This window comes from Diabrotica undecimpunctata, chromosome 2, assembly GCF_040954645.1.
Source record: "Diabrotica undecimpunctata isolate CICGRU chromosome 2, icDiaUnde3, whole genome shotgun sequence".
In the NCBI taxonomy this organism is placed as follows: domain Eukaryota; kingdom Metazoa; phylum Arthropoda; class Insecta; order Coleoptera; family Chrysomelidae; genus Diabrotica; species Diabrotica undecimpunctata.
In genome coordinates this window covers 116,471,538-116,489,485 of record NC_092804.1, presented here as the reverse complement: position 1 = coordinate 116,489,485, position 17,948 = coordinate 116,471,538, and the positions used below count along the sequence as shown (strand labels likewise).

The 17,948-nt window shown below is 32.9% G+C and overlaps 1 protein-coding gene across 11 annotated transcripts in view; it reads left to right on the top strand.

The window, feature by feature from the left end:
- The window catches only part of Trpm (transient receptor potential cation channel, subfamily M), an 888,877-nt gene that overhangs the window by 50,086 nt on the left and 820,843 nt on the right, over positions 1-17,948 (top strand). The gene's annotated exons all lie outside the window — the stretch shown is intronic.

Here is a 17,948-nt window from a genome sequence, read left to right as displayed (position 1 = left end):
AGGATGATAGGAATTGAACCAGAAATAATATTGACTAATAAAACATGTGGACATGGGAATGTGATTAGACGCTAAAAATTTTTAGCAATCAATTCTGTAAAGCAAAATCGGATGAAGGCGAAGTGTAAAGAGACCAGAATATCCTGGCTTGGGCACTTACGTGGATTATTCGGCTGCAGCAGCAGAGACTTATTTAGAGCTGTGATGTCTAGTAGGGAATTCCATCTCATAAGCTCATCATTTTTGAATCTATTTATTTCGGCTAATTGATGTTTGGCTACAAGAAGTGCCATTATAAAAGTTTTTAGAATAAACACTGATCGATAGCAAAACGATATGCGTTTTCTAGTATAAATATTTTGCTATATCTATTTTTTTTGGTTGCATCAAATATGGGTTAATAAGTATTAAATAGAATAAATCATTTTTAAAAGTGAAAAATTCATGTATATTTTGAAATATGATGCAATCAATTTGTAAGACAATTTCCAAGTACACTGAATCTTAATATATTTTAGTACACATAATTTGTATTCTACCAGATGCATACACAGCGGGTAACATCAATATTGTAGAACCAGATCATAAAAATTAAAACATACGATAAATAACATGTCTGATCAAACACAAATTAATAATCCCATGGAGCACTAGTCATAGAATTGAAATTTTACTTTAAGCTATAAATTAGTAAATGCAAAGTTTCCATTTTATGAAATCATCACATATGAGACATCGTAAAAAAAAGAAAAAACGGCGATATATAGAGAGCCTGGAACCTAATGATTATACTTGTAGACTCGTTTGAAATAAACAAACTTAAGTTTAAATGGGTTGGAGTCAATAGAAGAGACTGTTAGAAACTTTACTTTACTTTACTTAATCAGTAGACCCATTTGTACCTTTCGGTGTTGGGCCGTTTAAAATACAATTCATTACATTACACTATTTGACGGTCTTCTGAGGTGTCCTAGCTCTTAACGAACTTTCTCCATTCCTTCCTATTGGATGCCATCTGTGTTGCTTCCTGCCAAGTCTTACCCTTACTCTGTAGTATCTGCGAGATGTCACTGTTCCATTCTTTAATGGGTCTTCCTCTTCTGTTCTTCCCTATTGGTTTGGCGTCCCACACTCTTTTAACTTGTCTATTATTGTCCACCCGGGTTAGATGTCCGAACCATGCCAATTTTTTCTCTTTGATCGACGCGAGTATCGGTTTGATTTTGAGTCTTTCTCTTATTTCTTCATTTCTGATTCTATCAGTTCTTTTTACTCCTATCGTTCTTCTGAGGTATTTCATCTCTGCTGCCTGAATTCTGCTCTGATGTCTTTTGTTTAATATCCAATTTTCTGCTCCATAGGTCACTGTAGGTCTATATATTGTTTTGTATATTGTCATCTTGGTCTTTGTTGATATTTCTTTGTTATTAAGGAATCCTCTATTTAGTGCTTGGAATAGTTTTCCTGTGTTTTCCATTCTGTTGTTAAGGTCATCCTCGATGTCTCCTTTGTTGTTGATTACTGTTCCTAAGTATTTGTATGAATTTGTCTGTATTATTTTTTGTTGGTCTATCATTACTTCTATTTGATCTTCCGTCCCTTGTTTCCTTGATATTTTCATTATTTGAGTCTTCTCTTTGTTTACGTTTAAGTTGTATTTGCTTGCTTCTAGGTTCCATTTCTCTAAGTTGTATTTCAGTTTTTCTGCAGTTTCCGCAATTAATACTATGTCGTCTGCAAATATACACATCTCAGCATTTATCATTTGCATTCTGTTCCAACCGATGCAGTATTTCTTGAATGTTTTCTTACATTCTTTCACTATCTCATCTATTACATTTATGAATAGTACTGGGCTGAGACTTCCCCCTTGTCTAACTCCTTGGGTTGTTTCAAATGGTTCTGACTGTATATTTAACATTCTTACTGTATTTGTTGTTTTCATGTATATACTCTTTGTTGCTTCTATCAGTTCTTCGCTTACTTGTTTCTTCTTTAGGCTTTCCCATATATCTTTTCTTTTGACTGAGTCGAATGCTTTTTCCATGTCTATAAAACTCAGATGTATTTCTTTATTTTTCTTTAAGGCTTTTTCTATTACTTGTTGCATGGTGAATATATGGTCTTGTGTGTTGTGTCCTTTCCTGAATCCACTTTGTACATCCTCTAATTTATGTTCTATTTCTTTTCTAATTTTCCTTTCTATTATGGTTTCGTATACTTTTGCTGCTACACATAGTAGTGATATACCTCTATAGTTCCTACAGTCTCTTGTGTTTCCTTTCTTGTATATAGGTATAATTACTGCATTTGTCCATTCTCTGGGTATTACTTTTCTCTTCCATATTAGGTTATATATGTATAACAATGTTTCTTTTGCTTTTACTCCTATATATTTCATCATTTCTGGTGCTACTTCATCGCTTCCTGGTGCTTTTCCAATCTTTATCTTTCTTATTGCTTCTTCCAGTTCTTCTTTTTCTATAGTTTCTGTATTTTCCGTGTTTTTCATGGATACTCTCCTGTTGTGGCTTTCCTTCTCCATTGTATTCGCTTGATTTCCATTCAGTATCAGCTGAAAATGTTCCCTCCATCTTTCCATTATTGTCTTATCGTCGTTTATTATTGTTCCTTCCTTGTTCATTATTTGTTTCAGTTTCGTTTCTTTGTTGTTTCTTAGGTTTTTCAGTGTTCTGTAAAATAATTTTACGTTTTCTGTGCTGTTTTCTTCCATTTTTTCCCCGAATTTTTCCCAACTTTTCTTTTTCTCTTTCTTAACTATCTCTTTAACTTTTGTTCTTTGTCTCTTATAATTTTCATATTTTTGTTGTGTTTTATCTTGGATGTATTCTTTCCATAATTTCTTCTTTTCTTTTATTTCTCTTTTCACTTCATCGTTCCACCAAGATGTTCGTTTTCCTCTGTTGTTATTTCTTGTGGTTCCACATATTGATTTAGCTGTTTTTATCATCGCATTTTTAAATTTTCCCCATTCTTCTTCTATTGTTTCTGTTATTTCATGTTCATTATCCATCTCTTTCTCTAGTCCTTCTGAGTATCTTATTCTCGTTGTTTCTTCCCTTAGTTTATAAATTTTTATTATTTCTTTGTGTTTTTTGTTTATGTTCTCATTTCTTTTTATTTCTTTTCTTTTGCTTTTGAATGTGGTTTCTAGTAGATAGTAGTAGGTAGTGTCACTACCAATTTCATAACTTCTTTTTACCCTTACGTCTCTTATCCAGTTCTTCTCTGTTTTTTGCACTATAGTATAGTCTATAATTGATTGTTCGTCTCTTGATTTGACTTCTCTTGTGATCTTGTGTATCCTTTTATGTTGAAAGTGTGTGTTCATAATCACCAGGTTATTGTCTAGACAGAATTCGAGTAGTAATTTTCCATTTTTGTTTAGTTTGTCCTCCCCATAAGGTCCGATGACATTGTTCCATTTTTCTGTTTCTTTCCCAACTCTACTGTTCATGTCTCCTGTGATCACAATTTTCTCTGTACAATCATTTATCACTTCTTGTAATTTGTCCCAGAATTCATTCTTTTCGTTTTTTGTTGCATCTTCATCTGGTCCATAACATATGATTAGGTTTGTATTGGTTTCCTCTGTATCCATATCTATGTCTACTCTTAGTATACGTTCGTTGTAATATATCCAATTTTTTATTTTGTTGATACTCTCCTTCTTTATCATGCACGCTACTCCTGCCTGAGCTCTCTTCGTTTCTTCCACTCCACTGTATATTAGTAACATTCCGTTTTCTAATATTATTGATCCTTTTCCTTTTTTCTTTGTCTCTGTTATAGCTACTATTTCAATGTTCTTATCTCTAATTTCTTCCCCCAGTTCTATTTCCTTCCCATTTATACCAGAATATCCTGGCTTGGGCACTTACGTGGATTATTCGGCTGCAGCAGCAGAGACTTATTTAGAGCTGTGATGTCTAGTAGGGAATTCCATCTCATAAGCTCATCATTTTTGAATCTATTTATTTCGGCTAATTGATGTTTGGCTACAAGAAGTGCCATTATAAAAGTTTTTAGAATAAACACTGATCTATAGCAAAACGATATGCGTTTTCTAGTATAAATATTTTGCTATATCTATTTTTTTTTGTTGCATCAAATATGGGTTAATAATTATTAAATAGAATAAATCATTTTTAAAAGTGAAAAATTCATGTATATTTTGAAATATGATGCAATCAATTTGTAAGACAATTTCCAAGTATACTGAATCTTAATATATTTTAGTACACATAATTTGTATTCGACCAGATGCATACACAGCGGGTAACATCAATATTGTAGAACCAGATCATAAAATTTAAAACATACGATAAATAACATGTCTGATCAAACACAAATTAATAATCCCATGGAGCACTAGTCATAGAATTGAAATTTTACTTTAAGCTATAAATTAAGTAAATGCAAAGTTTCCATTTTATGAAATCATCACATATGAGACATCGTAAAAAAAAGAAAAAACGGCGATATATAGAGAGCCTGGAACCTAATGATTATACTTGTAGACTCGTTTGAAATAAACAAACTTAAGTTTAAATGGGTTGGAGTCAATAGAAGAGACTGTTAGAAAACTATTTTTTAATTACTCGAGCTTTCAATTGTGGTTACAATTATTTTTAAGAGCTAAAATAAAAATAAAAATCATCTAATTATTAGATTTTGAATTTCTAATCTTTTGTTCAAATTATTATCACTTTAGCTAATACACAGCATTTCCTTTTAAGAAGAGTAAAATTTATAATTACATTACTTTTTTTTAATATAATATTTATAAAACATCACATTGGTATTTTTATTTTCCATATACTTTTTACATTTTTTCGGCTATCTGTGAATAATAAATAAGTCTTCTCTATCAGTCCTGCTCAAGTAACTTGGTTACTTGACTTTCTACTTCACGTTCATCCGGAATTAAACATCGATAAGGTTTCTTTGAAATATATTGATTTTATAAGAGTTTAATGTGAGACTCTTGATTTTTTACTTCTTCGACATCGTACTTGTGTTCAGCAATTATCGATAAAATTTCATCTAATATTTTGAAAATTTGTATTATTTTAATGTTGTCTAGATTTACTTTATTTAAATAGTCACAGGAAATTTCTTCAAAATGTCTTACCCGAACTGTATTGTTTTTGAAAGTCTCAGTTTTACTATTATCATTATATCTTATATTTTCATTTAATGTCTTTATATCGTCTATCTTATTTTCATCCACCCTTTGGAGAATATTTAAGTTTTCATCTTGCAGCAAACGAAACTGTTTAATAGCATCTAATCACAGCAATACGTCATATGAAAAATTATCATTTTTAATCACATGGGCACCTACTACTACATTCTCGTCTTTCTATCGATTTCTGATTTTTATTTTTATTCAAACGAATATCAGTCTTATTTTTAGCCTTTGAAACTTATCCTTTACTTTGTGTTTCTCTGTAAAAATGTAAATTGTATCTACGTAGCTGATTCATAAGCTGTTCAGTAGTACTTATGCTCTCTTTGTCCAAAAGATCTTGAATGTTTGATGGCAGACCCACCACAATGTCATTTATGCGTGTTTGATATGACATGGAAGGCTCAGTCTCTAATATTATTCATTCTTTTTTTAGTGCATAGTCTAGAAAAGTACATTATATTTATAAGTGTATGCCAAATACACTGTTAGCCAATTTTTATCGGCAAAGTTTCTATAAAGGAATTTTCCCATTCGGACAATGCTCCATTAACAGTTAACTTATATAAAGTTTAGCTATACCATTCTATAGCTTTAGCTCTTACCGTTTTATATAAAAAAAACGCAATATTTTTATTTTAGCTTTATGTCTTGTTATTTCATGTCTCTGGCACTCATTTTCAAAAGTACTCATCCATTCTCTAGCAATTTTTCAACGAATACTTGCCACTATAATTCGACGTTACTCCCTTCACTTAATATATCCCTTTATCTTGTGTAATAATTATATTAATTAATTATGAGAATTAACAATTATCCAAATGTTAATTTATAGGTACTGGTCTTTCATTTATAGGTACTTTCAATATTGTGTGTGTATGCAAATTGAAGTGTAAACGGAACCTGTGATGGTGAACAAATCTTCTTTCCAATGCACTGGATTCTATAGGATCTCTGGACTGGCTGGGTAGCGTCTGTTCACACTGGGGGGTGGGGGATTTTTACATAAACAAGTGCTTCTCCCACAGCGGTTATACTAATATTGAGTGTGAGTCCTGTTATACGTAGGGTGTAATACTTAGTTGGATCAAGTGCATTATACAAATATCTACTTATTATTTATATCGTTTATATTTATAAATGTAAAGTCTCACGATTATTGAGGCCACGCACTGCTGAGTAAGCAATAGGGTGATTTGAATAATCTAATTTACATTCTTAATAGTTCCCCAGATCTCACGTCACCGGTATCGAGCTAAATAAATAGTTTTTAAAACCAATATCCATCAAAATAAATCAGATCCACCCCTAATGCCAAAACAATCACTACTCATACGAAACTCACTTTTCTGCAAATTTTTAATCTCGAATTCTTTCCTCGTCCCGAGTTAATACGATTTTCCGTGTTATTTATTTAGCGATTTTAGAAGTCCATCAATGCAAGAAAAACAAATTTTTCAGCTGAAGGTAAGGTAATTTATTCCAGTAACTATGTAAATAAAGCTATGAAGGTTAAAAAATACACATTCAGAAATATTACCACACTAATACTAGTGTTCATAATGATGTAGGTATATCATACACAAATATTTGTTTTATTACTTAATCTGATTTTTTTCCTGTTGGTAGCTATATAAATTATTTTTGACAGCTTTTATAATAAATTTCAGATTCTAAATAATTATCATTATGATAATTATTGTATCATCATTATGATACAATTAACCTTCATATTACTGGATTTTTATGTCACGTTACATTAATAGTGTCCCAACAGTCCCTACAGTCCCAACAGTCCTTACTAAACAATATAATTGCGATTGATAACAACATTTGATTTAAAGGATATTAACAACAAATATAGACTATAAGGAGAGGCGGACTAAGGGTAAAGCAGGCCCTAGACAACATTATAATTCTGGGCCTATTTTTCAGTCATGAAACATACTTTACGTTTGGAAGTTTGGTTTTGAAGCATTTCTAGTATGTAATTATTTAATTATCGTGTTCCAAGAAAAAACAGTAAAACGGTAATATACATGTACACAAATTAATATCACGTCTTTCTGTTAAATAAAAATAAAAATTAAAAAGCTAATTTTCAGGCACTAAAAATTACTTGCCTCTGGCTATGCTTTAGTCCGCCCCTGGCAATAAGTCGCTATTCATTTCTACTATAGACATATATGAAATAATTGATGGATTCGACCGTTACTTGATGGGAATTCATTTTATGTAACAATAAAACACTAAAAACTTTGTTTTCAAAACTTCCACAAAATTTATTTTAAATTCTTATCACTACAGCTGTTTCGGCTGATTGTCTTTCTCAAGTGATCTATTTTTGGCATTCGTTTACACTTTATAGTCTCTAATGAAATAGGTTGAGGAGGGGAGAACTGTTTGTCTCAAATTGATCATTCAGAATTATATCTGTGTTTTTTAATTTGTTGATTTCCATAGATTCTAACAAAGATAGCTTAAGGCCTTTATTTTGAATGTGAAGACTTTTAAATTCGTCATTAAAAGATTGATTATGATCTAGAAGGTGAAGTGCGTATGCAGAATCTGTTTTTCTATTATTGAAAGCCCTTTTATGTTCTGCTATTCGTTTATTAAAATTTCTACCAGTTTGACCGATGTAAGTTTTTGGGCAGTCGCCACATTTAAGTTTGTACACACCACTGTGTGTTTTTGATGTTGGCTCTTGTTGTTTTTAATATATTTGCCTAGGTTGTCATTTGTTCTGAAAGCTGGTGTTATTCCTTTCTTTTTTATGTGTTTGGCTATTTTTGTTGATATTTTCCCTGTATATGTAATCGAGCAGAAGGTACTGGGTTTTTTCAGTCTTTTCAAGTTTCTTTTTTCAATTTCAGGGCTTTATTGTGTAGTTTTTGATTTAACATTTTATTAATTGTTTGTTCGTTGTATCCATTGTTTACTGCTATTTGCTTAATGATATTTAATTCTGTCTCAAAATTGTATTTTGACATCGGAATTTCTGTTAATCTATGTAACATACTATGATAGGCTGCCAGTTTATGTTGTGTGGGATGGGATGATGAATTGTGAATAGTCGTGTCAGTATGGGTAGGTTTATGAAATATGGAGAAGTCATGTTTGTTTTTAAGTCTGATAATTTTTAAATCTAAAAAATTTATGGAGTGATTTTGTTCTGTTTCTATTGTAATTATTAAATTATCATTACTAATATTTCGAAGCGATTAAGGAAAAATATAGAATCATATTAGATTTGCCCAAATCAGGGTGTTTTAGAACAGATACCGCCTGATCTAATATCCAGATATATAGTCCGTCTAGAAAGTATCCGGAAAAAAGAAAGAATTATAATTTTACGGTATTTATTTCTATCACTTGAAATCTAAAATTTCAACAAATAATTCATCTCATTTACTTATACAACCTCCATTTAAATCTAAACACTTAACTAAACATCCAGGTACACCCGAAACTAGGTCAAGGCCATAATTTTCGGTAATGGTGCTCCAGGCCTGTAAAACTGACCGAATCAAACCTTCTTCTAAGATCTGGAGATGCTGCTGGCCATGGAATTGTTGCCAATTCGTGTTCTTGCATCCAAGCTTAAGTATAATTAGGATATCACAATATTTCGCTCTATCAACAGTACCATTAACTATACAGAGAGGTGTAGCACCACGCTGAGATATTGCTTCCCAAACCAATATTTTAGTTGGAAATTTGAAAATTTGAACGGTAACATTTTCTCTTGATAGGACTTTAGATGATTTGCACCAAACTGGAAACAACTTTCATTAGATATAAAGACATTATTAAAATTATCTTCTCGAAAACGTTGACAAAAATCTATTCTTCATTACCTTTGCAGAGGTGTCATTGTAGGGATTTTTTTTGGATTCCTTGATATGTAGCCTTGCTTTTTCAGTGACATGCGGACAGTTTCTGGGTATACTTTTATTCTTCGTTGATTTCCAAACCTGTTCGCTAATTTTCGAAACCCTAGACGCGGATTTTGTCTAAAGCCACTAAAGCATTTAAATTGTTTCCGCGAATCTTACGCGGTCTACCCGAAACTGGTCTATGTCTCATATCTATGCCATTTGTTGTCCTCTTTATTGTCTCATACACTGCACTTTTTCCGAGTTCAGTCAATTGCACTAATTTGTTAACGTTTCGGACACCCTTTCTATACAAATATTCCACCACTTTTCTTTTTTCTACTTTATTTCACAAATCTTAAGTCTGTTTACAAACAACAATATTTGACAGATGGTGTTGTCATGCGATTTTGTCCATAACTTACTATCGGCACAACCTACTTGAGGCATTACTTTTGTCTTAAAATGTTACAAAAAGGAAATCTATTAAAATTAGGAAAAATATAAAATTCCGGATACTTTCTAGACGGACTATATTTTGTTTTTTCCTTATTTATTTCTAATCCATACTACATGGCTTTCCTTTCTAATCTATTAAAAATAAATTTTAATTCCACAGTTAAAAATTTAAGTAAAGTTTAATTTAGTGATAGACGTGTGTAAAAGGGCTCTCCATTATTGATCTCGAAATTTCGGGCAATATCGAATTGAGTTTTCCACAAAGTGGGTTTTCAGCGGGTTGTTGAGATTGCGAATTTAACGTGTGTGATAAATTGTGAACATAATCGAAAAATTTTCAAAAATATATCAGGTTTAACCCATACAAACAATTCTGTACGAGCTTCCGGCGGTTGAAGTAGATTTAGGTAGAAACGGTACACATTTTTGTGAACTTTACAGTAAAAGTACAATTAGTGTTAATTTATTACTACTAATAAATCAGCCGATAGGAAAAATACCATACCGTATCAAGGTCTAGTAATTCTTCACAATTAGGATTAGGGACTTAATGTATAGGTAATTAATGTTATTTATAATAAATAAACTACTATTTTTAGAATGCCCGTCACCAAAAAAGTTTATGATAGATACTCCCTCCAAACTTTGGTTTTTTGGTTCTGGGATGTTTTTCCTCTAATTTTTCCGAAAATTTTCACCTGTCAGATAAGAAAATTCTCCATTCTAATGTTGGTCTTCCTCTCCTTCTTCTATTCTTGGAACATCGTTTAAGGCCTGTTTTGGCCATCGTTCTTCTTCCATTCGCATTACATGCCCGTAACATAAAAGTTGTTTGGATTCTATTGTATCTGCGGTATTGTAAATCCTTCCTGTTCTTCTTATTTCTTCATTAGGGATGTGATCAAGTCTGGATATCCGACACGCTCTTCTCAGATAGTCCATTTCTACCACTTCCAGTTTTTTTCCCTTTCATTGTCATTTGCCATATGAAAGCTTTTTTATTTGTATAAAAAGTAGGTACTTTTCGTCCCACTAAGCTACTTGCGTACCGTACATTTTAGCGTATGTTTGCCAAGCATTATCAAATTAATGTCTTGACAGTCAACAGACTGAGGTCCGACAATAAACAGTCAATGCCTTAATTAAGATTGTGTGCTATTTAATACAAAACTTTGATTGTTTCACGCGTTATACCTATAAACATTTCTAATTTGTACCGTAATCTTAAAGTCACTTATATACGCTATCTTGTCGTCCAATGATAACGTGGACGCAAAATAACTGAAATATCTCCGCGTCTTCATTAGTAACATCTTCAAAAAGTTTTATTTTAGGATTCAAATAAAGAGAGTTTTATCAGCTACATCTAAATATTGCTTTTGTTTATCATCATCATTTTGGTTTTACATCCTTTTGTGGTTAATTACTATTTAAATGGGAATAAGCCACAATTAAAGGTTAAAATACGTTTATTGACGTTTCAATTTCCACTTCGGAAATCGTTCTCAAAATACAAACATTGTATTTTGAGAACGATTTTAACCTTTAATTGTGGCTTATTCCCATTTAAATAGTAATTAATTTAAAATGCCACAAGAAAATAGCTTCAGAACAATATTAAGAAATCCTTTTGGGGGTCTTAGCTCCTCAAGAATTTCTCTCCCGTCATCCCTATCCATCGCCTTCCTCCACCAAGCACGTATTCTCACATTTCTCCAGAACAATGTATTAAGACTGAGCGTATTAGAATAATGAGCTCAAAATAGCACCTGTTAAATTCTGCGGTTTCAGTGTTGACGAGCGATTCGACAACGTCGTTGTCTATAACAAGTAGCAGTGGGATTTGTGGTTGCGTTCATATTTTCATGTACTATGTTTTGTTAGTGTTGTTGTCAGCATAGGTAATGATTTACACTCATTTGTTATATTATTGGACCGGTGGTTGTGATTTGTGACATACGGTATTACTTTTTCCAGAGCTAGATTGAACAGTACACAGGAGATATGGTCTCCCTGGCGCCGCCCGTTATTTGTTTTAAAAGGTTCAGACAGTTCCCCCCGGATTCGTACTACATTCAACTTTTTAAATAGTAACATTCGTTAAATTTACCAACTCATTAGTTCCTCTATCTCTTATATTGCTCTGAACATTTCTCTTCTATTTGCAGAGTCGTATGATGCCTTGTAGTCTATAATTACGTGATGAGTGTATATTCTATATTCCAGTGTTTTTTCTAAAAATTGTCTCATGGTTGCAATCTGGTGAATTTTTGATTTACCAACTCTGAAACCATCCTGGTATTTTCCTATTATTCGTTCTGCATAAGTTGCCATATCAAAGTCAAAGAATTGTTGGTGGTTCCTCTTCGCTCTCGTCTTTTCGAGTTACCTCATATCTTTCGTCTTTCAGGTATTCTTCTTCTTCCTTTATGTTATGTTCCCGCTTAAAATATTCCACTCATCGATCCAATACACCTTTCAATGTTCACCATTGCATGGGTACCATTACCACATGTCTTTTGCTGTGGTAAGTTGAGTTAATTTGTAAACTGTATTCAGTTCAATTAATTGTCTATACAACATAATATTTAATGTTCATTATCATAAGCTTCTTTACACATTTTATATCTTTGACTGCTACATATCTTTTTAAGGTAACCCACTTATAATAACTTTTCCATTAATGTTTGGTTTTTTATATTGTTCTTTTTAGATGAACTGATGATGCTTCTTGATTAAGAAGCGAAACGTCTTCAATAAATAGATAAAGTAGCCACCTTCTTTGTCTTTTATTTCTCCACTTTGACCGAAAAACCCACCACTCTTCGAGTGTTCCTTAGTTTATATATATATATATATATATATATATATATATATATATATATATATATATATATATATATATATATATATATATATATATATATATATAATGTCGGTTTACAACGTTCTTCGACGTCTTCCGATTTCCAATGTCCATCTCATTCTATCGTTCCATAGATCGTCCTTCAGTTCTCTTTCTCTGATTTCTTTATCAACCCCTTTTTTCCAACTTCTTCTAGGCCTTCCTGGTCTCCGCCTACCTTTTGGTTGCCATTCAAAAATTTGTCTTCGTATTCTATTCTCCGGCATTCTCCTTACATGTCCGTACCATCTTGTGTCGTTTTGATGTCATCAACAATATTATGTGTAACCCCCATGATTTCTCGGACTCTCTCGTTTGTTATTCTGTCGCGTCTGGAGATTCCCGCCGAGCGGCGCCAGAAGTCCATTTCTGTTGCTCTAAGCGTTTTATCTGTTCTGTCTTTTAGGGGCCACACTTCGCATCCATATGTTGTGATACTTTTTATTATGGTGTTGTATATTCTTCTTTTATTTTCTTTAGAGATGTTTTTATCCCACAGTACGCTGTTCAGTAAGGCTATGCCTTTCCTTCCCTGTGTATTTCGTTCCTTAATGGCTGCATCTAATTTTCCGTCCTGAGTGATCTTTTCTCCTAGGTATTTGTAGTCATCACATAGTTTGATCTCTTGATTTTCGCTACGAGAAGGTTATCTTCTGTTGATCTTATGTTGATCTCCTCCGATACTCATGTACTCAGTTTTTTCCATATTTACTTCCAAATCCCACTCTGTAAACTCTTCTAATAATTTTCGCATCATGTAACTAAGGTCTTCAGAGTCCTGTGTGATGATGACCTGGTCATCCGCAAAGCACAGAGTGTACAAATTTAAGTCTATTAGTGGTATGCCCATATTCGTACATTTTTTCTTCCATTTGTTGAGTGCTGCTTCGAGGTATATTTTGAATAATGTTGGGGATATACAGCATCCTTGTCTTAGTCCTTTAGTCACTTTGAATCCCGCTGTTATGAGATTTCCTGTTTTAATTCTTGTTGTTTGTTGGTAGTACAACGTTTTTACTGCTTCAATCAATTCTATATTTATATTTGTTTTCCCCAGTGCCTCCCATAATTTATCAAGCGGGATACTAACTTGATTGTATTGTATACGGTATAAAGAACTTGATTGTATTGTTTTGCATTTATTGCTTCTTGAAATAATTGTCTAAGGAGGTGGTTAGGAGTTTCTTCTTTTTTATGTCGAGTTAGAGTAGTATTGAAAGCAGGTAGCTTATTGGTCCATGGAGGATTATTGGAAGTACTGATGGGGGTAGTTATATTCAGGTCTATAGTTGCTAGCAAAGGTTTACTAATTGTGGTAGGAGGTAAACAGATCTGTCTCTATTTTCAGGAGCGTGGTAGATGTTAATGAGCTTAATTACTGGGTTTTTTGGGTTGGCTGAAACTCTAGTGAAATAGGAAGAGAGTAAAAGCTGACGTCGTATGAAAAGAGGAGGTTCCAAAGCTTCAACGCACATGCTTTCGGCGGGTCTAGATCTAAATGCACCTAGACATATACGTAAGGAGGTCGTTTGTATTGAATTTAGGGATTTAAGTTAAGTATTACAGGCGGTCATGTAGAGTATGCATCCATAATCTAATCTAGAGCGAATAAGAGCTGTATAGATTCTCAGTAACATATTTTCTTCAGCTCCCTATTGATGATGTGCAAGTGTTTTCAATATATTTAGTTTACCAGCACAGTTTTCCTTTAGATTTATAGGAACAGATACTACACTTTCATCTTAGCCAGAGGCCGAGAAGCGATGACATCCATATTTAAATACTTATGTTTTTGGAGTAAAGATGAATAATAATGATACTTAAGTTTGTAATTATACAAACTAACACTTGCAATTTAGTATACAAGTAATAAAGTTAAAAAATAAAATTCAACTATAAACACATGCTGTCAAAATAGTGATTTTTTTAAGAAACATCTATGTGATTATGTATCAAAATAGCTCTGTACTTATTAGACAGATGTGGGACAGACTGAAAAATTTATCAGTTAAAAAGAAAGGAACAACGAATGCATGTGGCGGAAATGAGAATGCTTATCACATAAGGATAAAGGCAAAGATAATGATGATTGTTAATAATATAAAAACAACCTCCTTGGTTGAATAATTCCCTTAGGGAATTTCCAGGTATTATCAATTTTGGACTATGAAGATCTTGATCCACTTACTTAAAACGTTTTTAAAAGTGATACACAGCAGAATATGTAAAAATTTAATATAATTTGAATTACTTGGTGGCTTTGGCACCCAAGAGGCTCTACTCGCTGTACTAGTGCTGATGTAGAGATGCAGGGATGTCAACTGATGTATATATTTGTTTTGTCGACTACAAAAAGGCATTTTATAGAGTAAAACATGATATGCTCATAACCGGACATTTGCTTGAGTAAAACGTGATAAGTTCATGAAAGAAGCGGGCTTAGATGATAGAAATTTGAAATCATATACAATTTATATTGCAACCAAACTGCCATCATTAAAGTGTGTGACCAGTTGACAGAGGTAATCTCGATTGATAGGGGATTGAGAAAATAATGTATTATATCCCCTATTTTATTTAACATATTAGGCTACTTAATCAACGGAGTGCGTCTAAACAACATTAGATATGCCAACGACGCAGTAGTTTTTGCAAATAGCTTGTATGATTTACAAACAATAATGTCGCGCATATCAGATGTAAGTAAAAACTATGAACCAGATCTCAATACAAAAAAAAACAAAGTACATGGCTACACATACCTTGGTACCAACATAAACAGCAAATGGAACCACTCTACTGAAATAAAACAACGCAAGAAAGATCAGCGTTCATAAAGATGAAGTCTCTTTTCAGAAGTCACGATTTACCACTTGGTACCAAAGTCTCTATCATTAGATGCTGTGTATTTTCTACGTTATTGTGCGGACTAAAGGTTATAGACATATCTTAAGAATTTCATGGATATACCGTGTGACTAAGGCTAATTGTCCTGCATAGCATTGGCAAGGAATGCGAGATTATTAACACAATCGAAGAGCTCAAAATATAATATATTGGCCCTGTTATGAGAAATGAACAAATATATGGCTTGTTGCAACTGGTTCTTCAGGGCAAGGTATTTGGAAAGAGCGGACCAGGAAGACGAAGAATATCTTGGCTTAAAAACTTGAGAAAGTGGTTTAACTGCAAGCAACGTTTGGTTTGATATATGCTGATCGCCAACATCCGGAAGGGATAGGTACTGTAAAAAGAAGAAACGATCCTGTAAAAAGTTTGAGATAGACATATGATCTAACTTTATTCTATTGTAATATTAGATTTACATATTGTTACTTATAGCATATCCTGTTTGACCACATACTTATAGCATATCTGCCTAATGTTTTCAAAATCATATAAAATAACACATGATGTTATATAAACACTTAAAGAAAAATACAAACGAATCTGCCAGATAAAAGATTTCAAAATTATCTTATTTTAACTTATACAGTGTTTCTAATATGTTTCTATTTTTTATTTACAGGTAAGGCTGTCGTTTATTGTTAGTTTTTGGTCCTCGCAGTAGTAAGTAACATTTAATTGATATTATATTTCGAACTGCTCATGCTTAAGTACAAATCTATGGATTTTAAGCTATTTGCTTGTGCCATTTTTACATTAACTACGGTATTTTTTGAGTTAGAAATCCAAAACATAGTAATTGGTACTTTATGCAAAAAAAAATAAAAAATTGCTGGAAATTACCTTACTTAAATAAAATTTATTAATAAGTTATTATATTTGTTTTGCACATTAAATAAAATTATATTTATTGTAAGAGTCAGATTACATGAATACTAATAGATAATATTACGGAACAGAATTGCTTTCTTGTAAGTCTTTATTATAGAGCATATAGTATAGCCCAACTCCCCATATCTATTGATTCACCTCTGTCCCTCCTAATTATCTCTTTTTCCTTTTCCGCATATTACTTCTCTTTATCTCGTACCTCATCCTCCTGATTCTTTTGCTCAATTTATTCGTTGTCAGGCTACATATTTTTTTAGATTTAGGCTGTGTTTCAAAAATGCTATCAACAGATATGCAGTTTATATATTTTCTTCTTCTAGTGCCGACTCTACTTATAAAGGTTGGCTATAAACATCGCAAATTTATCTCTATCTTCGTCATCATCAGTGGCATTACAGCTCATTATGAGCCAAAGCCTTCTTCAGAACAATCTTCCATTCGCCCCTGTCTCTGGCAACTCTTCTTCATGCTTTAACTCCGATGGATTTTAGATCATCCTCTATGTTATCTTGATACCTAAGTTTTGGTCTTCCTCTGGCTCGTCTTCCCACTGGTCCTCTTCGGTCGAAAATTTTTCTGATCGTTGCATCTTCATCTCGCCTAATTACATGTCGTATCCATCGAAGGCGTGCTAATTTAATACATTTTACAACGTCAGGTTCCCCAAAACTTCTGTATAACTCAAAGTTGTAGCGCCTAAGCCACAAACCCTGTTCTTGGACTCCGCCATATATTTTCTTTAGAATTTTTTTCTCGTAACGTTTAAGCAATTCTTGGTCGATCTGTGTAAGTGACCACGTTTCTGACCCGTATGTTAACACTGGCCGTATTAGTGTTTTATATATGGTAACTTTAATTTTTCTGGGTAGTTTTGGGGCCATCTGTCTCCTCAAGCCCTAATAGCACTTATTGGTAAGCACTATTCTTCTTTTAATTTCTTCGCTGACATTGTTGTCTTTAGTCAGCAGCGAACCCATGTAGACGAAGGTGTCCACACTTTCCAGTTCCAGATCATCAATTAATAGTCTAGGTATCTGTCTAGGTATCTCTATCTTCGAGTTTTCGTAAATGTGTCTGTGTGTTTAACCCGGTCCAGTCGTGAATGTTTTTCCAGGATATTTGTCGACTATCAGAACTCCGTTTTCCTTCGATTTTACCCGTCATAATCAGATGCTGAATCAAAGATGCTGTCTTTCTCCTTTTAATGGTGATCAAAAAATTCTATGAAATACCATTTTGTTCGTTTTACAATCTGTCGATGGTATTTTTCGCGCCTCGTCATTTAAGTCTCGTAAAAAGCGCCATTTTAAAAGTTTCCAAATTTCTCAATATATCAACATTATTCTTCCAAGCTTCTGCGTCATAAAGAAGAGTATAGTGAACATAACATTTTACCATCCGATACTTGGATTTGCAGATTGAGTCTTTGGTTACTTAGAAATTTCCTCATCTTTAAAAAGGTTGCTTCTGATTACTCTATTCTTTATCGAATTTCTGATTCCAGATTTAGATCTTCAGTAATCCAGACACCTAAGTATTCTATCCTAAGTATTCTATCCTAATTAATCATCTTTTATTTTATCTGGACCCTTGTTATGATTTGACCCCTCTTACTGATAACCATGGTTTTTGTTTTCTCTATGTTTATTGTTAAACAGAATGTTCCCCGGTATCGCAAATTGTATTTAGTAGCGTC